The sequence below is a fragment of the Ipomoea nil genome, unplaced genomic scaffold, assembly GCF_001879475.1.
Source record: "Ipomoea nil cultivar Tokyo-kokei standard unplaced genomic scaffold, Asagao_1.1 scaffold1700, whole genome shotgun sequence".
NCBI lineage: Eukaryota > Viridiplantae > Streptophyta > Magnoliopsida > Solanales > Convolvulaceae > Ipomoea > Ipomoea nil.
Genome location: NW_017618128.1, coordinates 1 through 18,602, shown reverse-complemented (window position 1 = coordinate 18,602; position 18,602 = coordinate 1). Strand labels below are relative to the sequence as shown.

The window sequence follows — 18,602 nt, the reverse complement described above, 5'->3', positions numbered from 1 at the left end:
GCAGCAGCCAGCAGAGCAGCTACAAAAGACAATAGCAAAACTATATTAAAAGCATATCAGACAAATGTAATTGTTTCTAAAATAAGTTTGTAATATGTATAAGAGAACAGAAGAAAAGAAGGGTTGCGAATTATTCAAACAGTTTGAAGCAATAAATAAAACAGTTCTATCAATCAATATAATGAAGCTGTCAAAGGAATGAATCAAATTGATCTGATCGAAGTGGAAAATTTTTATAAGGAGAATATGGAAAGGTAAAGGAATAAAGGGAAAATAATAATGTCAAAACTATACACTATATATATATATATATATATATATATATAGATAGAGAGAGAGAGAGTAAAGCCTAGCTCCAAGATACACTTAGAGACTTAATGAAAGGCTAATTTAAGGGAGCAACTAATGTAACTCTTTTAATATTCACATAACTTATTTGAGAAATCCCGGCCTCATACAAAATTATTATATTCCGCCAAAGTAGTAAAAAAAAGGAAATAAGACACATGATCAAGTTTAAACAAAATTAGTGACGGTGCAATAAAAGGACAAAATTAAAGTCTACCTCCAAGTGGCAACTTAATTTAATTTGGGATCCAGTGAACATAAAGTTAACTATATATGAAGTTTGTTAATGATGTATATATAGAAAATAATGGATCGGAATTACAAAATATTGTATTCAACCTAACCTAGCTAGCAATATAAAGTTGAGTATGAAGTTTAATAAAATAATACAAATACAAAAGAACCAGAGGATTGGATATAAGAATGTATGTCTCTCCATCTAAGTTATGCTAAGGGACATATATTAAACACTTAAATTAAAGGATCAATCGGACCTCATCTAATTAATTTTCACATAAAATTAAAGCAAGCCTCCTTTGCTTTGCTTCTAGAACCTTATTCCAAAAACACTTTAACTCCTCCTGATAGGATAGTGCCTAATTAAGCAATATAATGGTTAGTGTGGGATATGACATTGGACTCACTAATTTTACTCCAAAATGGAATGGAAGCTAAGCATGCAGATGCAGTGAAATAAATAAGTTTCAAGTCACATTTCAAATTAACACTCCTTTCCATCTCCACATTTTATTCAATTTGTTTATCCATATATGCATCACATGATTTTACTTAATCGACATTATTAGCTAGGCATTTATATATTTAAGTTTACATTCCAATTTCGATCAGTTTTTCTATCTGTCCATATATAAACATATTGTATAACACATAAACCACAATCATCACTTTGTCCAATCCAGTCATCAACAAACCAAAAGTGCACAAATAATGACCAAGATATTAATAGCAATGTAAAATAGAGATTAATGAAACTTTTAAAAAATTTTTTTTTTCATTCTTTCCTTTCCTCAAATAATGACTCTATAAGTTTCTTTCAGTCACCAAAAAACAAAATCAAAAAAATCAGTGCATCCAATAGTTAAAACTAGACAAAAAAAAAAAAGAAAAAAAAAAGAAACTAGTATTGTCAAAAAATATAAATATTTGCAACTAAATATAAATTTAAAAATCATTTCTATATATGAACCTTAAAAAAATCATATAATACTCCACTGCAATAGCGATATTATGTAATATAATATTAACCAAATGGCACCTAAATATAATATCACCAATCAAATAAAAACATTCCATACGGAACACATGAACTAATGCAGAACATATATGGCAAATGAAGTATTTTCTGGTAAATGTTCAGAATATGTATAGAATTGATATGATCCTCGAAAGTATAGAAGGATAACAGAACTCAGAATATGTATAGAATTGATCTTCGAAAGATCGATAACACCAAAATATTATTTCAGTCTTGAGTACTCAAATCCAAGTTGTAAAGAAAATGTAAAATAGAGATCAATGAAACTTTTAAAGAAATTTTTTTTTCATTTTTACCTTTCCTCAAATAATGACTCTATAAGTTTCTTTCGTCGCCAAAAAAAAAATAAAAAATCAGTGTATCCAATAGTAAAGCTAGGACAAAAAAACGAAACTAGTTGTGTCAAAAAATATAAATATTTGCAACTAAATATAAATTTAAAAATCATTTCTATATATGAACCTTAAAAAAAATCATATAATACTTCAATAGCGATATTATGTAATATAATATTAACCAAATGGCACCTAAATATAATATATCACCACTCTAATAAAAACATTCCATACAGATCGGAACACATGAACTAATGCATGGCAGAACATATATGGCAAATGAAGTATTTTCTGGTATTTTCTGGCAATTTGACCAAATGGACCAAAATTGATACAAATTGAATAATTAGGGTACTAAATTATTAGTTTTTAAAGTCGTGGATTGAAATTAATAAAACCTCAATAGTCGCAGGACCAAAAGTGTAATTTACTCTTATCTGTCTTCAATTCATTATTTACAGAGTAATTTATTAACTGAAAGCACATATTATATTAACAGTAGACACATCAGTTTTAAATAAATTAAAGGTTTACCTTGGACCCTTGGCCATGGTATATCAATTTTTGAATTAGTTAACCGCTTAAGAGCAACCACATGATGAGTCTAGGTTTTTTGGTGTGAAAGAGAATGAGTAGGGAAGAGGAAAAATATAAGAAAAAAAAAAAAGGATGAATGAGTTCCTTCCACTCAACCACACCCCAAATTTACTAATTAGTGATATAGATGGGCAAGATTGGACATGTCTTATATGTCATATACATTCATGGAGGGGCAAATTTCACTGTGAATTGCCCTGGATGACATGACTACGTACAGTAATGATACACGCGTTGCTCAACAAATTTTTTAGAATGTTTAGACCACAAATAGTACCGAGTAGGAAACTTTTCGAGCATGATTCTAGTGTTAAAAAATATAAATATTTGCAACTAAATATAAATTTAAAATCATTTCTATATATGAACCTTAAAAAATCATATAATACTCCAATAGCGATATTATGTAATATTATATTAACCAAATGGCACCCAAATATAATATCGCCACTGTAATAAAAACATTCCATACGGAACACATGAACTAATGCAAAACATATATGGCAAATGAAGTATTTTGTGGTATATGTTCAGAATATCTATAGAATTGATATGATCCTCGAAAGTATAGAAAGATAACAGAATTCAGAATATCTATAGAATTGATCCTCGAAAGATAACACCAAGATATTAATAGCAATGTAAAATAGAGATCAATGAAACTTTTAAAGAATTTTTTTTTTTCATTCTTTCCTTTCCTCAAATAATGACTCTATAAGTTTCTTTCAGTCACCAAAAAACAAAATCAAAAAAATCAGTGCATTCAATAGTTAAAACTAGACAAAAAAAAAATAAAATAAAATAAAATAAGAAACTAGTATTGTCAAAAAATATAAATATTTGCAACTAAATATAAATTTAAAAATCATTTCTATATATGAACCTTAAAAAAATCATATAATACTCCACTCCAATAGCGATATTATAATAATAATATAATATTAACCAAATGGCACCTAAATATAATATCACCAATCAAATAAAAACATTCCATACGGAACACATGAACTAATGCAGAACATATATGGCAAATGAAGTATTTTCTGGTAAATGTTCAGAATATGTATAGAATTGATATGATCCTCGAAAGTATAGAAAGATAACAAAATTCAGAATATGCATAGAATTGTTCTTCGAAAGATCTATAACACCAAAATATTATTTCAGTCTTGAGTACTCAAATCCAAGTTGTAGAGAAAATGTGATATTAAGGGAAATGTAAAACAATAGATTGCAATTGTATTCCCTTAGCTTCGCAACATAAATTGCAGCAGCCAGCAGAGCAGCTACAAAAGACAATACCAAAACTATATTAAAAGCAGATCAGACAAATGTAATTGTTTCTAAAATATGTTTGTAATATGTATAAGAGAAGAGAAGAAAAGAAGGATCGCGAATTATTCAAACAGTTTGAAGCAATAAGTAAAACAATTCTATCAATCAATATACTGAAGCTGTCAAAGGAATGAATCAAATTGATCTGATCAAATTGGAAAATTTTTATAAGGAGAATATGGAAAGGTAAAGGAATAAAGGGAAAATAATAATGTCAAAACTATACACTATATATATATAGAGAGAGAGAGTAAAGCCTAGCTCCAAGATACACTTAGAGACTTAATGAAAGGCTAATTTAAGGGAGCAACTCTTTGAATATTCACATAACTTATTTGAGAAATCCCGGCCTCATACAAAATTATTATATTCCGCCAAAGTAGTAAAAAAGAGGAAATACGACACATGATCAAGTTTAAACAAAATTAGTGACGGTGCAATAAAAGGACAAAATTAAAGTCTACCTCCAAGTGGCAACTTAATTTAATTTGGGATCCAGTGAACATAAAGTTAACTATATATGAAGTTTGTTAATGATGTATATATAGAAAATAATGGATCGGAATTACAAAATATTGTATTCAACCTAACCTAGCTAGCAATATAAAGTTGAGTATGAAGTTTAATAAAATAATACAAATACAAAAGAACCAGAGGATTGGATATAAGAATGTATGTCTCTCCATCTAAGTTATGCTAAGGGACATATATTAAACACTTAAATTAAAGGATCAATCGGACCTCATCTAATTAATTTTCACATAAAATTAAAGCAAGCCTCCTTTGCTTTGCTTCTAGAACCTTATTCCAAAAACACTTTAACTCCTCCTGATAGGATAGTGCCTAATTAAGCAATATAATGGTTAGTGTGGGATATGACATTGGACTCACTAATTTTACTCCAAAATGGAATGGAAGCTAAGCATGCAGATGCAGTGAAATAAATAAGTTTCAAGTCACATTTCAAATTAACACTCCTTTCCATCTCCACATTTTATTCAATTTGTTTATCCATATATGCATCACATGATTTTACTTAATCGACATTATTAGCTAGGCATTTATATATTTAAGTTTACATTCCAATTTCGATCAGTTTTTCTATCTGTCCATATATAAACATATTGTATAACACATAAACCACAATCATCACTTTGTCCAATCCAGTCATCAACAAACCAAAAGTGCACATTTATCTATCCTGAATATATATATATATATTCACAAGCTAAGGTAGAATAGAAAGCTATTTTCTGAAATATATAGATCGAGATATACCTGGACATGCAATGATATAAGCCAGCCAGCACAAACATGTTTCAGCTGCCCTGAGGGTCAAGCTCTCCGCTGTTATAGCTTGAATTCTCAATATGCAGTTCCTGCCATCCTTTCCATTTCGCACCGGCTTTCAAAGTGATGGGTTTTTCCACAGCAGCAGCTCCCACACACAACATCTTCTGATATTCATTATCTCCAAGGTTCGAGATTTTCTTTACCTTCTTGTCCCAAGGATTCCACAACACTTAAAATGAAATGTAGAAACTTAATAATCAGTCATTCAGTCATGTTAGAAAAAAACTATTTAACAGATCGAATTGAATTGGCAGATGGATATTTTATTTGCATATCAAATACCCTTCCTTAATAGAAAATTAAGAATTTCAGTGAAAACCAACCCCAGCAAGCTAAGCTAATTAAGCTAAAATATCCTTTAATTTATACACCTCATCCATCAAGAAAGAATAAATCACCCTAGCTTAGCTTAGCTTTCATGAAAAAATAAATATAGATCTTACCTGCATCAGGAAGTCCACCCTTATTCATCACATATGTCCTATTGCTTTCATGATCAATGATTGCAATTTTTGTTGGAGTGTTTAGATATATTTTATCCACCTATGTAAAATTGTGTTCCAAATGAGAGACATGGTAAAGGCAGCAAATACAATACTTGACACAATGAAAATTCCTAAAATCCTTACTTGTCCTTCAATTTTAATAGCAGCATCATATTGTTCAGTATTCAGCTCCCCCTTCTGCAACTTATCAAAACAATGCATTGTGTCTGGCCCTCAACACGAACAGAACTGTTACAAGAATTATAACGCATGGTTGAGAAATATGATTTTTCCAAAGACTTACTGTGACATGAGCAGCACAAGTACTACTACAAGTAAAATAGCAGCATCATATCATTATATTGTCACATCAAAAACTAAACATCCAAGGTTCGATTGATCACTTGTCCTTAAAGATAGACAGTATGAACTTAATACACTTGATGAAACACAAAATTGGCCTGGTAATAAAGATGGAATTAATCTAAAAGGCAGCATTGTATAGTATAGTATACTCTGATCTAGACATAAATTATAACAATTAATAATCCGGTTATTTATTTCTTTAGCTCCTTAAAAAATTTGAATAATTATATTGCAAATGTCATCCTTTAATTTTCTCAGATCAGCAATATATATATATATATATATATATATATTATATTGTACAGATGAGATGGATCGAATCAGCATGTAAAAACAAAAACACATATAACTGCAAATGAGATTCATGAACTCAAGGCATACATACAAGAAAATTAAAGATGGAATGGATGAGATGTACTAATTAAGTAAGTGCTCACCCTATGTCGTCTGATGAAACAGGGAGATAGGTGTGATACCCAAATGTAAAGTCGAAGGACTTTCCAGCAGTGTTGAGGTTTCCTATTTGAGATATTAGTATAAGATGTCCTGATTCTCCTCCAGATTTCAATGTTAACCTCAATCGGAATTCAAACCTAGAAAAAAACCAGCGCTCTCTCTAAATTAGTGTGGAAAAAATATATATTATAAGTTAACCAAAAAGTAATCAATGCACCAATTCGAACCTGTGAGGCCAGATATTCAAGTCGTTTTCAGAGGGCTTCAGTATCAAGTCAACAAATGCTTTAGAGTTTTCCGGTGCTTCTAGGAGAGGTTTCTCGTCAATGCTCCAAAAACTGTTTCTAGCAAATCCATGTAGTTTCTTAAGAGGTCCATGCTCTGCCAACTGCAAACAGAAAGCTAGCGGTTAGTGTAATTAAGTGATGAGAGAATTGAAGATAGGAATTGAAGATCATATATATATATAGGAAGCTAGCGGTTAATGCAATAGTTAAAGTTAGGACAAAAAAAGGAAACTAGTAGGGTCACAAAATATAAATATTTGCAACTAAATGTAAATTTAAAAATCATTTATATGAACCTTAAAAAAATCATAAAATACTCCAATAGCACACGACTCACGCACATTAAGCACAAAACTCAAGCACATTAAGCATAAAACTCATGCACTTTAAAGTTTCTACAACAACTCACATTAAGTACACACTCACGCACATTAAGCACAAAACTCACGCACATTACGCACAAGACTCACGCACATTAAGTACAAAACTCACGCACATTAAACATTACACACACGCACATTAAGCACAAATCTCACGCACATTAAGCACAAGACTCATGCACATTAAGTACAAAATATTGGAAAAAATAGCTTAAAATGGGATAAAATGGCATGTTAAGTGGCTATTTTGTGGTACAATTATCAGTGGGGTCCACTTCCGATTTGGGTCGGGTCAAAGTGGATTCGGATTCTTCGTAGTGAGACGAAGAGATCGATATATTGTACGCTCAAAACGGATAATGGGTGAATGAGATATTGATTCTCAAAGTAGACCCATTTGAGTTGGAAAATGAAGGGGAAAAGTGTGCTTTTGTCCCACATTGCTTTGGAATGAAGATTTTCCCCCCTTATATACAAGAGCTCTTTTGAAGCTTGTAGAATTGTATAGCATAGAGGCTCTCTCGTGCGGGGGGGGGGGGGGGGGGGAGGGGTGCAAATCAAATTCCAACTAGCAGAGATTGAAAAAGGCTTGATTCAAGCCCGAGCTCGTGTGCGCCGGCACCTGGGGGCACGAATGTCGTTCGGAAATTGGCTGGCCTTGCGGGCATAAGTTATGCCAAACTTCGGTATCATTTTCCAACTGGTATAGCCACTTGGTTCGGGTGGACCGAGAGCACACCTACGGGAGGTGGCACAACGCTCCTAGCATCTACGGGAGGTGGAAAATAAGGTTTTAAGGAATGAGTGCTCACTCGACTCTTGCAAAAACCCAACACCAAACACTAGCCAAATTTCTTCATCTTTTCTTCCCTTCTTTCCAGAAAATAATAGTCAATTTTATTTGATTATTATTTGTCTTCCTACCAACGGTACCAACAGTCTTAAAACCTTATTCTTCGTTTTCCCGTTGGTTGTTTTCTCCAAATTTCCTTGAAGAAAATGGAGCATCCCGTACTGCCAATTGATGGGGAAGAAAATGTTGTTGAGAACAACAATGGAGGAAACGGCAACAATGTTGCTAATTCCCAAGCTACACCAGTGAACGTTGGTTCACAAGATGGTGGGAGCACTGAGGGATATATTCCCATGTCTCGGGTACCTTCGGTACCGAGTTGTTCGGCTGAAAAGCCGGAGAAGTTCACCGGTGTTGGTTCGAACTTCAAGAGGTGGCAACAGAAAATGTTGTTCTACCTAGCAACTCTCGGCCTGGCAAGGTTCTTGTCCGAGAGTGTTCCCGAGTTGAAGGAACAAGATGCACAATCCGTGATGGCAGTTGGCTATTGGAAGGATTCGGACTTCCTTTGCCGAAACTACATCCTGAATGGAATGTGTGACACGCTATATGATGTATATCGAAAGATAAGCACATCAAAAGCGTTGTGGGAAGCTTTGGATCATAAATACCGAAGTGAGGATGCCGGCTCAAAGAAATTTGTAGTTGGCCGATTCCTCGACTTCAAAATGGTTGATTCAAAGACCGTGCTAAGTCAGGTAGAAGATTTGCAATTAATCTTTGACGAGATCCGTGACGAAGGCATGGTGCTAAGTGAAGCCTTCCAAGTGGGATCTGTGATCCATTTGTTGCCTCCAGGTTGGAAGGACTTCAAGAACTACCTTAAGCATAAGCGAAAGGAGATGAATCTAGAGGACCTGATCCAGCGACTCAGGATTGAGGAAGGGAACAGGACGAATGATAGGAAGGCTCCTATCGTTGTTGGTGCTAAGGCCAACGTTGTGGAGCACGGTAAGAACTCCAGGAGGAACAAGAAGGACAAGCGAAAGCTAGGTCCGAAAGGTGGCATTACCAAGAACAAGTTTCCTGGTGAATGCTACAATTGTGGCAAGCGTGGCCACAGAGCATCTGAATGCAAGGCTCCAAGGAAGAAGAACAAGAGTTCTGAAGCCAATGTTGTTGGAGATAGCAATCAGAAAGAGGTCGAGATTAGCCTTTCGGCTATGGTGACCGAGGTGAACCTCGTGGGCTCAAACCCTCGTGAATGGTTCATTGATACCGGTGCAACCAGGCACTTGTGTTGCAACCGAGAAATGTTCAACACCTTTGAGACCGTTGATGGTGAAAAGGTGTGGATGGGAAACTCTGCTCAGTCTGCTGTGGAAGGCATGGGCAAGGTGGTTCTGAAGATGACTTCCGGGAAGGAACTAACGTTGAACAACGTGCTGTATGTTCCTGAGCTGAGGAAGAATCTTGTGTCTGGCTCTCTGTTGAACAAGCATGGCTTTCGCATGGTGTTCGAGTCAGACAAAGTAGTTTTGTCCAAGTTAGGAATGTTTGTTGGTAAAGGATATGTAACTGATGGGCTGTTTAAGCTCAGTGTAATTCCTGTTATCAATAAAAGCAAAGTTAATTCTGTTTACTTGCTTGAGTCTTCCAATTTATGGCATGGTAGACTAGGTCATGTTAATTTTAACTCTATGCGTAGATTAATTAGCATGGACCATATTCCTAACTTTCAAATTGACACAAATAACAAGTGTGAAATTTGTGTTGAGGCAAAACTAACGAAAGTACCTTTCAAGTCGGTTGAAAGGGAAACTGAACCACTAGAATTAATCCATAGTGATTTGTGCGATTTTAGATCGATACAAACGAGATGTGGTAATAAGTATTTTATCACATTTATCGACGATAGCACACGATACTGCTATGTGTATTTGCTTAAGAGCAAAGACGAAGCCGTTGATAAATTCGTTATTTATAAGAATGAAGTGGAAAACCAACTTAATCGGAGAATTAAGAAGGTTAGAAGCGATAGAGGTGGTGAGTACGAAGCACCTATTGGTGACTTCTGTGCGAGTGTAGGTATAATACACGAGCGTACTGCACCTTACTCACCTCAATCGAACGGTGTTGCCGAACGAAAGAATCGTACATTGAAAGATATGATGAATGCGATGCTTATAAGTTCGGGCCTACCTTAAGATGCTTGGGGTGAGGCGATTTTGACAAGTAATTACCTTTTGAATAAGGTACCCGAAAGAAGCTCGATAAGACTCCTTATGAGCTGTGGAACGGTAGGAAACCTTCCTACCAGTACCTGAAAGTGTGGGGGTGTCTTGCCAAAGTTTTGGTGCCAACACCTAAGAAAGTAAAGATAGGTCCTAAGACGGTGGACTGTATCTTTATTGGGTATGCACATAATAGTAGTGCTTATCGGTTCTTAGTACACGAGTCCAATAATCCGGATGTACACGAGAACACGATAATAGAATCAAGGAATGCATATTTTTTCGAAAATATATTTCCTTGTAGGTCCAACGAGGGACCAAGTACGTCAAAACGAACGTTTGACGAAACTATGGATAATGATAGTGGGGAATCCGAGAGAGAACCCGAGCTCGAGCCGAGACGCAGTAAGCGGGCGAAAGTTGGAAAATCATTCGGTCCTGATTTTCTAACTTACTTGTTAGAGTACGATTTGGGTACTCTAACTTGTTTATTAGTAAATGAACCGATTTTCTATCTTGTTTGATAGAGAACGAGCCTCGAACGTATGTAGAAGCCGTGACTTCTACGGAAGGACCAATGTGGAAAGAGGCTATAAAAGGTGAAGTGGATTCTATTCTACAGAATCACACTTGGGAACTGGTTGATCTTCCTCCGGGTAGTAAACCCTTAGGATCCAAGTGGGTCTTTAAAAGGAAGATGAAACCGGACGGTTCCATCGAGAAGTATAAGGCTAGGCTTGTAATCAAGGGTTACAGGCAACGCGAGGGCCTCGATTACTTCGACACGTATTCTCCCGTGACGAGAATAAACTCCATAAGGATGATACTTGCCATAGCCGCACTGTGGAACTTGGAAGTCCATCAAATGGATGTGAAAACCGCTTTCCTAAATGGCGAATTAGATGAGGAAATCTATATGGAACAACCCGAAGGGTTCGTGGTTCCGGGCCAAGAGAGGAAAGTGTGTAAGTTGGTTAAATCGCTCTATGGTTTAAAACAAGCGCCTAAGCAGTGGCACGAGAAGTTTGACCATGCGATGTTAACGAACGAGTTTAAAATAAACGAAGGTGACAAATGCGTCTACGTTAAGGAAACGATAGATGGCTACGTCATTCTTTGTTTATATGTCGATGATATTCTCATCGTTGGTAGTAATGATCGGATGATCAAGTCTACCAAAACATGTTAAATACGAGATTTGACATGAAGGATATGGGTTTGGCTGATTTAATCCTCGGGATTAGAATCATTAGAAGACCTGATGGTCTCGTGTTGAGCCAATCACATTATATTGACAAAATCCTTGAGAGATTTAACAAGGATGATAGTCAAGTGGCTAGGACACCATTTGATACAAATATTCATCTAACCAAGAACCACGGAGAAGGTATTTCACAAGTGGAATATGCTCGGGTCATTGGTAGTTTGATGTATCTTATGAGCTGTACTAGGCCGGATATTGCCTATGCGGTTAGTAAACTCAGTAGATATACGAGTAACCCCGGTGCCATGCACTGGGAAGGCAATGGTAAAGGTTATGAGATACTTGAGGTATACTCGTGATCTTGGACTGCACTATGGGAGATATCTCGCCGTACTTGAAGGGTATAGCGACGCGAACTGGATATCTGATATTAAGGACTCTAAGTCCACGAGTGGCTACGTGTTTACACTAGCCGGTGCAGCCGTTGCATGGAAATCCTCTAAGCAAACTGTGATAGCTAGATCCACGATGGAATCTGAGCTGATAGCCTTGGACAAAGGTTGTGAAGAGGCTGAATGGCTACGCCATTTTATAGAGGATATTCCTAATTGGGAAAGACCAGTACCTCCAATATGTGTGCATTGCGATAGTCAAGCCACAATTGGGAGAGTACAGAGTCATATGTATAATGGTAAGTCTAGACATGTGCGTCGTAGACATAATACCATTAGACAACTGCTCACAACTGGTGTCGTCTCGATTGACTACGTAAAGTCAAAAGACAATATAGCGGATCCGCTGACCAAAGGGTTAGGAAGAGAAGTTGTGGAGAAGTTGACACGAGGAATGGGTCTACTGCCCTTGGACTAAAAAGTTCTATAGTGGATACCCAACCTAGCTGGCACCTAGGTTCAATGGGACAACTAAATTATGGAACGGAGCGCGTCACTGTGGGGGTCTCGGACTCCCTACCACTCCTCGTTAAAACAGTGACTCCCGCAAGAGGCTAGCATATTAATGCTTTAATGATTCTTGAGTATGCGGGATACTCGAGAAAGAATCACCTATGTTAGAGAGAAGTGAGGGTCGCTTCAAAGGAGAATTGTTGGGCACAATTCTTTAGAAACTCTCGCAGAACCAGGAACGGTGACCCACGACCAAAACGGGCACACTCATGAGAGCAAGAGCATGGTTGGGAGATTCCTGTGTGAGATATGTCATCGTCTACACAAACGGCAGTCGGTTCAAAGACATCGCGTTCTACCGTACAGCCAGTAGAGTAAACATATCTTCACGAGGGAAGGTTCAAAGGGTATAGTGACTCCCTACCTATCCTATGCAGGGATCGGACCGTTTGAACACAGTTGTTTCCGATTTCAAAATACCCCGAAAATCAATTTTTCATTCATGTGGGGGATTGTTGGAAAAAATAGCTTAAAATGGGATAAAATGGCATGTTAAGTGGCTATTTTGTGGTACAATTATCAGTGGGGTCCACTTCCGATTTGGGTCGGGTCAAAGTGGATTCGGATTCTTCGTAGTGAGATGAAGAGATCGATATATTGTACGCTCAAAACGGATAATGGGTGAATGAGATATTGATTCTCAAAGTAGACCCATTTGAGTTGGAAAATGAAGGGGAAAAGTGTGCTTTTGTCCCACATTGCTTTGGAATGAAGATTTTCCCCCCCTTATATACAAGAGCTCTTTTGAAACTTGTAGAATTGTATAGCATAGAGGCTCTCTCGCGCGGGGGGGGGGGGGGGGGGGGGGGGAGGGGTGCAAATCAAATTCCAACTAGCAGAGATTGAAAAAAGACTTGATTCAAGCCCGAGCTCGTGTGCGCCGGCACCTGGGGGCACGAATGTCGTCCGCAAATTGGCTGGCCTTGCGGGCTAAGTTATGCCAAACTTCGGTATCATTTCCAACTGGTATAGCCACTTGGTTCGGGTGGACCGAGAGCACACCTACTCTCGTGCTACACGAGAGGTTGTGGTGCGCCGAGAGCACAACTCTCGTGCAACAGCCACCTACTCTCGTGCTACACCAGAGGTTGTGGTGCACCGAGAGCACAACTCTCGTGCAACAGAGTCCACGAAAGGTGCAAGGGCCGAAACTGGATGAGGTCGAAAGTTGAGACCGAACCCTGTACGCTAACGGTCAGGAACCCGAAAGTTCTGACTGTTGAGGGGATTGAATTCATCTGTTACGGAATTAATTGTCTATTAATTCCAATTTTAAATTCTGAATTCAATTCCCAGGTAGTGGCCTGCTGTTATAGCTGTTGGAAGGCAGCTTTAATGTCATTTTTTAATTGCCATAATAAAGGCTATTGGCTCCTTCAACCCTATATAAGAGAGGGTAGAGGCAGTAGAGTTTAACACACAGCTTTACACAGCACGAAAGTATATTTTTCCAGCTTCAAAAGTCTCTGCTTCTACTCTTTCTTTAGCTATACTGTGTTCATAGCCATTGTCTTGCTCGCCGGATCCTTTGTTTGAATGCTCAAACATTGGATCATAGCAAGTTTTATCCTGGGAAGCCTAGGCCACAACGCTCCTAGCATCTACGGGAGTGGCAAATAAGGTTTTAAGGAAAGAGTGCTCACTCGACTCTTGCAAAAACCCAACACCAAACACTAGCCAAATTTCTTCATCTTTTCTTCCCTTCTTTCCAAGAAAATAATAGTCAATTTTATTTGATTATTATTTGTTTCCTACCAACGGTACCAACACAAAAGTCGCGAACATTAATCACCCGCACAACCGCACGGAAAACACTTAAATGCACCTGAACCTGAACATACATATATATATATATATATATATATATACACACACACACACACACACACACACACACACACATATATATATATATATATATATATATATATATATATATATATGTGTATATATATATATATGTATATATATATATGTATATATGTGTATATATATATATATATATATATACACATATATACATATATATATATACATATATATATATATATACATATATATATATATATATATATATATATATATATATAAATTAGATAGCACGCAAGTTACCCAAAAGAGTGCATGCTCTCCATGTACCTTCTAGTGGATTGAAGACTGATCATGTGATTAATGTCCTATCGATTTGAAACCTACCCATCGGCCATCACATAATTCTCATATTTTTTCACCTATAAATACATTGCATCCCTCTTTTCCTTGCAGGTGATTCTCTCATCACCGTTTTAATCAATTTAATCATTGCGGTTCAATAATCACTCAAACTAATATGCATATTTCAAATTAATGGTACAATTCTTTACTATGGATTTGTCCGAGTTGATGCCACTCCAGATCAGCTATAGTTGCTCCGAGCCTCCGACTAAGCCGATGCAAACAAGGTTAATTTTTTAGAAAAGTCATTTTCGTAGTATTTTTTCTATAATTGACCTTCCATAGTATTTAATTATTGTTTGTTTTAAAATTTTGTATTATATGTAATTTTTTTGTATTATTGCTATGTTTAAAACAATAATTTATAATATGTTTATATATTTTATTTTATTTCCAGGCATGGTTTTTGTTATTTGTGCAATGCAATGGTTACGGAGTCACTAGGGATACTACCCGAGTTCAATGTTTTTTGGTGACTTTGTAGTTAAGAGAGAAGTGAAAGATGCGGTCGAGAAGCCCATCGCAAAATAAATAAATAAATAAATAAATAAATAACAGAGAAAGGATTCAACTTAAACAAGTTACAGAGAAAAAAAAATAGATTAATGTATGTGTATTCAGTTTAAAATTCTGTGTTTACAGGTATAAAATTATGTAATTTTGAAACAGGGGATTTTATCCTTTTAAAAAAGATTATGTATTTTCAGGTATAAAATTATGTGTTTTCAGTTATAAAATTCTGTGTTTACATGTATAAAATTATGTAAATTTGAAACAGGAGATTTTTATCTTTTGAAAAAAGATTATGTGTTTTTTGTTATAAAATACTGTGTTTTCAAGTATAAAATTATGTACATAAACTTTTAACATAATACACATAAATTCCTTGTTTCGGATGTACATAATTGTATAAAAACAAAAATGTACATAATTGTATAAAAAAAAATGTACATAATTATATAAACAAATGTACATAATATATACCATAATGTACATAATCCCCCTGAATTATATGTTTATAGCACATTTTCCCCCTGAATTATCAATGTAAGCATATTAGCCCCCTCAATTATTCTAAAACTGGCGCTTCACCCCCCCCCCCCCCCCACCCCTGATATATTAAATTGACATTTATACCCTTAAAGTAAATATTTTATTTATTTTGTTCTCCAACAAATTATTGCTTATACATAGGGATGACAATAGTTCGGTACGAACTGAACCGGACACTATATCAATCGAATTGAAAGTTTCCGGTTATGATTCAGATCCAGAACCCAATATTTGGATTTCAATTTATTAAAATTATGACTCACAAAAACTGGATCTTGAACCGTGAACCGGCGGTTTCACAAAAACTGGATTTTAAAAAAAGATTATGTATTTTAGGTATAAAATTATGTGTTTTCAGTTATAAAATTCTGTGTTTACATGTATCAAATTATGTAAATTTGAAACAGGGGATTTTTATCTTTTGAAAAAAGATTATGTGTTTTCAGTTATAAAATACTGTGTTTTCAAGTATAAAATTATGTACATTCGAAAAAAGGTACAAAACGACGTCGTTTTGGGCCAGTGCTCACAATGCATTGTGCACCATGGTGCACGAGTATAATTTGCCTAATTTATATCGTGCACCGAGGCGCGCATTGCATTTTGCCCTGGTGCAAACGATGTCGTTTTGGAATTTTTTTTTCCGGAAATCTGCTTCATGTGTAGATTGTTAATTTTCTTTTTAAAAAATCTCATGTTTCAAAAATGTACATAATTGTATACTAGAATGCACATAATTGTATAACAAAATACACATACATTTTTTGAAAAGATAATACACATAATCTAAATAATACATAATACACATAAACTCTTTACATAATACACATAATTCCTTGTTTCGGATGTACATAATTGTATAAAAACAAAAATTTATATAATTGAAATAGGGATTTTTATCTTTTTAAAAAAGATTATGTGTTTTCAGTTATAAAATACTGTGTTTTCAGGTATAAATTATGTACATTCGAAAAAAGGTAAAAACGACGTCGTTTTGGGCTAGGGCTCACAATGCATTGTGCACCATGGTGCACAGTATTAGAAATTATATATACTTCATTACTTTGACAATGTGTTTATATAACGATTGCACACTAACCAAGCTGATTAAGATAAATATCAAATATAATTTTAAATGTTAAATATGAATATGATTAGTATAGGTACACTACCGATATGTAACTTTGTAAGGGATCGAGGAAAGCCCCTAAATTTATTACTAAAATGGTCCGTCGACTATTGTGAAAATTACCAATTTGGTTCTTGACAATTTTTCGTGCCCAATTAAGTCCTTCCACTTTGAAAATGTTAACCAATTTGGTCCTTTAATTTGTTTATTTTGCCATTAAACATTCGTTAACTCGGGACCAAATTAGTAATTTTGCTATAGTCAATGGAACATTTCGATCATCACAAGCACCATTTTTACCGAAAATTAATTACTGAGTGAGATTTTGAAATCAATACATTGTACGCTCAAAACAGATAATGAGAATTGACTTTTTTAAGTAGACCCGCCTTTGTCCCACATTGATTTGGGAAGTAGATTTGCACCACTATATATACCAGACTCTTTTTTATTTAATTTCTTTCAATTTTTAAAAAATTTATTATTAAAATTAATTATTAAAAATTATTAAAAATTATTTAAAATTAAAAATGCCAAATCAGCTGCCACGTAAGCAGGTAACATGCTAAAATTGTTGGTAACCTGCTATCAGGTGAAATTGCACGTTTTTAGAATGTTCAGTGGCCAAATTGCATTTTTTTTTCGTTCAGTGGCCTAAATGCATTTTCAGGTTACGTTCATGTGGCCAATTTGAACCTTATTCCTTATTTCAATTCCAAAGAGTCTTCATGCAACAAACTTTCAACGATCAAGAGTTCTATTTTCCCTTATATAAAGTGGCATGAACAGACAAGAAACATCAATTATACACGCCATTCCTTCTGCAAATTCTAATCAGATTAATTTCTTGAATTAATGTGTTTATCTATCTATTACAAGTGGTGATCAAGAGCTGCAATTTGAAAGGAGTTTATTCCATAGAGACGTGAAGTCTTACTATTTGCTTAGAAAAGTGAAGACCTGCTGGAACCTTGATTGCAAGGATTCAACTCACGAGATGATGAATATTGTTTTGGTGTTAATGATAAGACCATAGGTGTATGGGAAATCAATTCAACCATTTGTAATATAATCTTAATGATCATCTAGTGGATTTGGGTTTCACTTTTTGGTGGTCCACAGACGTAGGAGAGCGTTTCTCTGAACTGCGTAAACATATCGTGTGTCACTATCCATAGTTCATTTATTTTGTAGATTGATATAAGAATATTACAAAGGATGTTTGTAGTAGAATTGGACATGTTTATGTAATGCCAAGACAAGGACAATTTATACAAGGAAAAGCGTCCCAACAAATCCCTAGAAACGTTGTGGGCTGCAAGACCATCCCAAGTCAAGGCCCATGCAGTGGGCCATGTGACTAGGTCGCGACCCATCATTCCGGCCCGAAGCTGGGCTCCGAGGGCCCTCGCTTTCTATCCGGGTCACTGACTCGTCTCGGACCCCAGGTCATGGATTTGAGATTTGGGCGCCAAAGCCTGTCGACCGCGGGCCCCCATGCTTCGCCATTAACCAAAGCACTGTCGACCCCAGTCACCTAAGTCAAACCAGACTGAGGTTCTGGCCTTGGCCTCCATGCTGCTCCATCACTCGATGAAGCCTTGTCCACCTCGGGCACCTATGTGGGCTATAAAATATGTAAGTATTGATTGTTATTATATCTGTAATTCTGTTATTTATTACTTTATTCTTTGTAAAATGTCTATTATAGTTTTTCTATAAAAGTACGACTTAAAAGTATTGTTTATGTATGAAATTATGCTATATATGTTATTACTTTATTCCTTGCAAA

The 18,602-nt window shown here is 35.5% G+C and overlaps 1 pseudogene; it reads right to left on the bottom strand.

Moving 5' to 3' along the window:
* Positions 1-3,777: 3,777 nt before the first annotated feature.
* Positions 3,778-6,939, bottom strand: LOC109191590 (annotated as a pseudogene).
* Between the last annotated feature and the right edge of the window lie 11,663 nt (positions 6,940-18,602).